Raw genomic sequence first — 7,550 nt, 5'->3', positions numbered from 1 at the left:
AGAGCTAGTTCCAGGACAGGCTCCAAAGCCACAGAGAAACCCTGTCTCGAAAAACCAAAAAAATAAAAAAAAATAAAAAAAAAAAAAAAGCGGCTTGATTCTCATGGCATTTGGAGATCATTTGGGAACCTGATGTTTTTCACCGTTTCTTTTTTATACTAGGCATGTTGCCTGACTTTCATATGGGTTTCTTATATAATCCCTAATTGGTTTAGCTTTTTGATGTTCTTTATTTTTGAGACAGGGTCTTACTATGTAGCCCTGACTGGCCTGTAACTTGCTATGTAGACCAGATTGGCTTTGTACTCAGCTAATAAACTCTAGTTTTAGACAGAAGAACTGAGACACAAATTATCATGGAAAACTTTAGGAGCCACATGTGCTGGCTCACACCTGCAATTCCAGCCTTTTGGAGGCTGAGGCAGAGATACTGTCGCAACTCTGAGGCCAACCTGGGCTACAAAGTGGGTTCCAGGTCAGCCTGGGTTACAGAGTAAGATCCTGACTTAAAACAAACAAATCTGGGCAGGCGGTGGTGGTACATGTCTTTAATCCTAGCACTTGGGAGGCAGAGGCAGGTGGATCTCTGTGAGTCAAGACCAGCCTGATCTACAGAGTGAGTGCCAGGACAGCTAGGGCTGTTATACAGAGAAACTCTGCCTCGAAAAACAAACAAATCTTCTCTGGTCTTTCACAGGGCAGAGAATCCTGACTAGCAGACCAATGGATGTGCTCACGCTGTAAACAGCTGATTTACCCAGAGCTCCCACTGAAATCCGCACATTCTCTCAGGCTCCAGTGTCCTTGTTATGAGGGCAATACCCGTAAAGGCGGGCAACAGTGTTCCCCAGCCAGGTGGCACTGAGCACCAAGGCATAGCTCAGTAAAGTGGCAACAGAAAAGTTGTGTAGAAAAGTTTCACCCCAGCAATACCAGGGCACCAGTGTGGGCAGGATGAGGAACATGAGCTGGAGGCCAGGCTCGTAGTACCTACGGGGAGAGAGCACACACCGAGTATGGAGAGAGGTCTCTCACAGCCACGGGAAGCATCCACTCCTGCAGCGTACCTGCGCTGCTTTTCCTCCTACCTCTAGAGTATGGAGGAAGGACGAGGGCTGAAACCATCAGGAGAGAGTGGGGTAGACTGTTAAACACATGGATATATATATATATATATATATATATATATATATATACACACACACACACACACACACACACACACACACACACACACACACACACACACACATATTTTTTTTCGAGACAGGGTTTCCCTGTATAACAGTTCTAGCTATCCTGGAACTAGCTCTTGTAGATGAGGCTATCCTTGAACTCACAGAAATCCACCTGCCTCTGCCTCCTAAGTGCTGCGATTAAAGGCGCACGCCACCACCTCCCGGCCTTATATAAATTTTTAAATGAGGCAATGTGGACACATTTAATGACTCTCCTAGGGTCCCACCATTAGAGGTCAGTGTGTCAAGTCTAGGACTGCCTGTCTCCTGACAAGAAAGTCATTATTCTTTTCTTCAGAAGCACAAAACTGTGTTCATCAGACAGATGAGGGCTAAATCACAACCTCAGCCTCCAAGATCTGCTGCCTGGGTTCTTGTCCATCTGCCTTTGAGCCCCCCCCCCCCATTTTTCAAGATAGGGTTTCTCTGTGTAGCCCTGGTTATCCTGAAACTCACTCTGTAGACCAGGCTGGCCTTGAACTCACAGAGATCCACTTGTCTTTGCCTCCCAAATGCTGGGATTAATATTTTGTATATTCTCTCTTGTATCATGATTATTTAATACTTGCCTTGTCTCTCAACCTCAATAGACTATAAATTCCTTGAGGGAAAAGACTTGGCTGTATTCATTTTTATGTCTATGCCTATCTAGTTAGTGATAGTAGATCAAATTGTATTTAATTGCATTCAGGAAAATTGTCAAAGGGCGTGGAACTGAACTAAACAGTAAAGTATCGTTATGGCCTCTGAGCCATTAAAATGGTTCTTGAACATACAATCCTCTCAGCTTTTATTTACACATTAAATAAGAGGAAAGGTGGGGCCTCTAAACCCCAGGTGTTCTGCACCCCATGCCCCCTTCACTCACCTCCTCTGGAACATGACCAGCTTCTCGGCTTTTAGGTCAGACATGTCCAGTTTTCCGCCCTTCTCTTTGACGGCCGGGTGTTTGCGCACGAGCAGCCAGCCCACGTGAGAGAAGAAAAAGCCACGCCGGGAATTGTGAGGGTCAGCGTGTGTTTCTGTGAACTTGTGGTGGGCGCGGTGATCTCGGGCCCATTCATACACGTCATTCTGAGGGACAGAAAAGAGGACTCCAGTACTGAGAAAAGAAACCCTTCCGGGGGAATGCAAGGGCCTCGGTGTCTGCCAGGACCTGGAACTCAGAGAGTCCCCGGACTGTCTCCCAAGGGCCTTGTGGAGCCCTTCTGCACACTTGCCTCCGAGAAAAACTTATAGTCTCAGACTCAGGAAATAGCACTCTTGCTTCCTGAGAGTCTGCGGTAGGAACAAGGCAGATGGGTCCCTGCCCTCAGTTTCACTGGCAAAGAACAGCAGTTCTTCAAGCAAAGAATGTTGGACAGGATCCTAATGGATGGCCTAATCCTTGAAGATGGGAACTAAGAAGCAGGTGGCCTTGGGGTCTGGAGTGCTGGTCGGTCTGTGGCTACGGATGGGGGGAGCTCTATGTTGATACTTTCACAATGACAGGTTACTCAACTAGTAATAACAGCAGCATGTAAGTTATGAGCTCGGGCACATTTCTTAAGGACCTCTTATGAGGGACTCTTTCTAACCCTTCAATTATGCACCAATAATACCAGCCTCTTCCCTTTTGTCCACAGAGAGCAGGAGCGTTCAGGGTGTAAACCACCAGGGCAGAGATGATTGTACACATAAGTTGGGAATCTCCAATATTACATGCAACAAAAGAAATGAATTTTGTTTTCTGTTTTCTTCTTATCCCACTATGAGCCCCACTTTGATACCCTCTCCCCAGAGGACAAGCTATCTGGTGCCAGTTGCTGTCACCTAAGCCCAGTGAAGTCTCCTTTCTCTAATTCCCTTCCTTCTGTCTCATACACTTGTGCCTTGAAGACCTCAGGAGCTGACTTAGCCAGCATGGCCACCACAGGTGCTATCTGAACACTGCTTGATGAAACTACTTATTAACACAATTTCCCCACTGAAATGAGGGATAATAACAGTCCCCACCTCTGATGACATCCTGAAGACTTAATGAGTACATCTGCCAAATGCAAGCACAGTGCCTGCCACGGAGGCCCTGCCATTAGAAATGTTTCCATTTGCTATCTGAAACAAGAGTTCTTGGGGCTGTAACACTTCATTCTCATTCCCATAGTGGTGGAATCCTAAGGCAGGCATCACAAATGGTAAGTTCAACGTAGGAGACCAGGGCCAGCGTCTAACTGACGCAGGATGGCCTTTTATACTGAAGGACCAAATCAGCCATACTGTGTGGAAACGTAGATACTTGATCAAAGATGACTCAGTAGTAACTAGAGACCCTTTCCTCCCGTCTCCCTAGCCAGTGACTCGGAAGTACCTCATGCTCTCTGGGTCTCAGAACTAAGCACACACTTTATTTAGATGGCCACAGAAGACTGGGGGAGGCAATGGCTGCCCCCGCGGCCTGCTCTCAGGGTGCTAATTCCCTCTGGTCTGCCCTGGGCCACCAGTAGAGGTGATGCAGAGAGTGGAGCAGGTGCAGACTGGACAGCCATGGTGTCGGCCAGGGTGAGGAAGAACCTCAGCGCAGCCATGCTTTATAGGTTCGGTGGCTCCACAGGCGAAGAGTCTTGGCTGTGATGCCCAGGCCAGTAGACTCACGTGCCACACACACACTGCAGGGAGAGACGGCGGAGATCACCAACAGGAAAGTGCCTCTGCTGAGAACGTTAGGACACCTTTCCGAAGCTCCATTGCGTCTTTGTAAGGCTTGGAACGGGGATCTGTTTTCTCGTGAATCCTAGGGATGTAAATAGACGCAGGACCCTTCGACACCAAAGCACTAGAGATGAGACATATCCCAAGATGTGGGCCATGTAGGCAGGACATTCATGACCTGTGCTGCTCTCGGAACAAAGGAGAGCCAAGCCTTCACTGATTGGCTGGAGTGGCAGCTGGTGAGCACAGGGACCCACTGTCTTTCTGAAGAACCGTAGGAGCCTATGCCGGGGAGCTGCCTACATACCACAAAGGAGGGGTATAAACAAGCACGTGCCCTCAGCCAGTGACCAGCTGGAGCCCCAGGAGATTATTTGCCTCTGTCCTATTGGGGTGTTTCTGTCTCAGGACGCTTTGTTCCCCAAGGCTGAAGAGAATACCCTCCCCTCACAGACTGTCCACCTAGAAATGGAGACGAGCTAAGGAGGGCCATGTATTGAGGACGCAGGTCAGGGAGCAGGGTCCCAGCCGTTGTCTTTGTGCAGGAGCGTTATGCCAGGTCCCCTGTCCTTTGACCTTCGGCTAACTTTCTTTAAAGTGTTGAAGGCCATCAGCTATGCCCACAGTGCTAAGGACCATAAATGTGGGTGTTTATGAGCCAGATCAATCTGGGCCCTGCTAAATTAGAAGAGACCCAAGTGGCAAGGGACACACGTGCAGTGCAGAGCTGGGACGATCAGTACAATAGAGTGTCATCGCTGTAGTAGAAGGGTGGCTCTATCAGGGACAGCCAGCCCTGTCTGCAGCCTCATGTGCCCAGAGGCTCAAGCTTTGCGAGGGTATTACTATTCTTACGTTCACTGTATGCCTTGAATGGGTTAGGCGCTACTAACATGACATCACAGTTTAGGAGGAAAGTGGTTCTTGTTTTTCTAGACCGACAAGCCTGGTAGAAGTGGAAGCATGGTTCACAGCTAGGGCTTCTGGCAACAATGTATTCTGGCTCCCACTCTGGCATGTACTTCCAGACAACAGAGCACCCCAACACTGCCCTGCTTCACTGACTTCAGAGACTACACAGCTCAAGAGACCTCGCATAATCCACGATGGGCAAGGGGACACTGAGTGTAGCCATCTGTCCCTACGATTGGTAGCACTAACATAAAAGCTGGGATCTTGGTTAAAAAATAGATAAAAACAAAAACAAAACAAAATAAAAGCTATGTACAATACTTTAGGGCCCTGCTGGAAACAATGGACTCTCAAACGCTACAGAACTTTACGTCTGGAGATCCCACACATTGTATAAATGGCCCTATATTCATCAAAAGCCAAAAATGACAGATTGCAAATGGAAAGATACCAAAAAGAGAGCAAACACAGCCTTGCTTCTGGGGTTATTCCACTCCCAGCACTAGCAACCGACCTGCCAAACACAGTTTGGTCAAGCTCAGAACTGAACCGAATGAGGCCTTTAAGGAGGGCCCAAGGTGGAAGGGAATTAAAAGGGGCCGAAACTATTTGAAGACCTCCCTCCTAGCGAGGAAGAGAGAGGGAGTTCATAGCCTACAGAGGAATGCTACCCATGTCCGGGTCCATTATGCCGCAGCTCAAGTTTGGGGTTCTCAGAGGAAGAAGAGGACAGACAGTACCCAGCTGCCTCAGCAGGACCACGCCCCATGATAAAGCACCCTGTTATATGGGCAATGGGATATCTTGTGATGAGAACGAGCTATTCCTGCCCTGAAAATGCGCTTTAGGCCACACTGGGACAAGACCCCGAGGAAGGAAACACCCAGTTGCATTTCCCTGAGGAACCTGGAAAAGTTCCAAGATGAACCTCCAGAGTCCAACTCTCACCACTTAGAAGACCTAAGAGGACTGGGCCAGCTAACATCTGGCCAACTAGCCTCTTTTTACCACTACCCTTCAAGAGCGAGGAGCCAGAAAGAACCCACACCTGACGCCGCTCTAGACAACGTCCCAGCATCCTCCTGAAGAGAACCTGCCAGAGCAAGTGCCTCTGCATCCACACAGGTCCTGCCTGCTCTCTCTGTTCAGGGTTCAGGGGTCACAAGTGACAACACCTGCAGAGCACACCTGTAGATGCCAGGGACAGCACCGCCATCAGCCCAGGCCACGACAGGCCAGGGACACACTGTCTCTCTCAGTACAGCAGTTGGTACAGTAGGTTGGGCTCCTCAAGGGGTCTAATGTCTGCCAAAGAACTGTGTGTCGGAGACAGGGAAGACGTGCTAGATGGTGTAGCATCCGTAGCATCCCTCAGTGAGATGAGCAGCATCAGGCTGGATGGGGAACGGAACAGGAGACACTTCTGCAACCTTCCTTCATCCTAAGAACATCTTGACCAGCACACACTGCATCCTGGAGACCTACGAGGAGTAGGGGAGCCAGACACCTGTGCACTTGAGTTGTACAGGAACCCATTTCCTCTTCCTCCCAGGCAAACCAGCCTCGTCTGGATGGGGGCGAGGTCCAAAGAGTTGTCTGCAAGTTCCCTGGGGAGGACAAGCAGACAAGCAAGAAACCCACACAGAAAAGCTCGCTCAGGGACAGTTGCTGCTTTGTCGCCTGTCTACTCTTCCAAGCCACCATGCGCATGGGCTCAGCATCCACGTTAAGGGACTCCCAGAGCTGACAGTCTTGTATCCCGATCCAGTCGATCCCTCAAGAGCCAAAGAAAAAAGGATGGAGGCTCCCACACAGGACATGGCTGCTGACTTGGCTTAGAGTGGACCTCATTAAGGAGAAGGGAGACACCAAGACACTGGCCCGAGACAAGGGGAGCTGCTCACTGAAGAGGCAGGTGTAGACTTTGCAGGAGGGAATCAGTGTGATCCCATACAGGGCCCCCAAGTGCAGCAGGGCCATGAGGATGATGTTTCTCCAGACGTGCTGCAGCTTGGGCAGGGGCCCCTCCTCATCCTGGTAGCTGGGGTCATGTATATTTTCCTTCATCTCAGGGCGGATGTCTTCTCCGCGTTGTTGGAGAATCTTTTCTAATTTCTCCCTTTCATTCTTCAGCCTTACTAGGCAGCAAGGGAAATCTGTGTGCTCCAATGTAGGTCAGGGAAGAATGGAGTACAAGCACAGTCTGGGCCTCCGTGCCAGGTTAGGTGGGGTTAGCTGGAAGGGATTTCCATGAAACCATGAATCCAACTAGGAACAGACTGTACAATGAAAATAATTTGCTCGATACAACTTAGTCACAGAAGTAGAAAGCAGAGGAAGGAGTGGTATTTACTTCATGCTTTTTATGACTCGAGGAATTATTGCTGTTTTCTTTTTTAGATGAGGCCTTGTATTATCTGACCTGCATCTCGGAATCTCACCATCCTAGCCTCCTGAGCATTGGGATTTCAGGTGAGTGCCACTGGGGTCTGCACCAATTTTTATGATAATTTCCAGGAATGTCATGAAATAACTCAAGCCTGGAGTGGCTGGCTATACCTGTAATCTCTATACTCTGGAGCCATAGACAGAGTGACCATGAGCTCACAGCCAATAGGACGGCCTATATGTGGCTCCTGGCCAATCTGAACTATGGAGTGGGATGTTGCAATGCTATCCCCTTCTCAAAAAAAAAAAAAAACAAAAAAAAAA

The 7,550-nt window shown here is 49.0% G+C and overlaps 1 pseudogene; it reads right to left on the bottom strand.

The window, feature by feature from the left end:
- LOC102000890 overlaps positions 1-7,282 on the bottom strand; it is a 9,413-nt pseudogene extending 2,131 nt beyond the window's left edge.
- Positions 7,283-7,550: the final 268 nt, after the last annotated feature.

The sequence above is a fragment of the Microtus ochrogaster genome, chromosome 8, assembly GCF_000317375.1.
Source record: "Microtus ochrogaster isolate Prairie Vole_2 chromosome 8, MicOch1.0, whole genome shotgun sequence".
Classification (NCBI taxonomy): Eukaryota; Metazoa; Chordata; class Mammalia; order Rodentia; family Cricetidae; genus Microtus; species Microtus ochrogaster.
The sequence above is the reverse complement of the archived record's forward strand: the minus strand, read 5'-3'. Positions and strand labels throughout refer to the sequence as shown.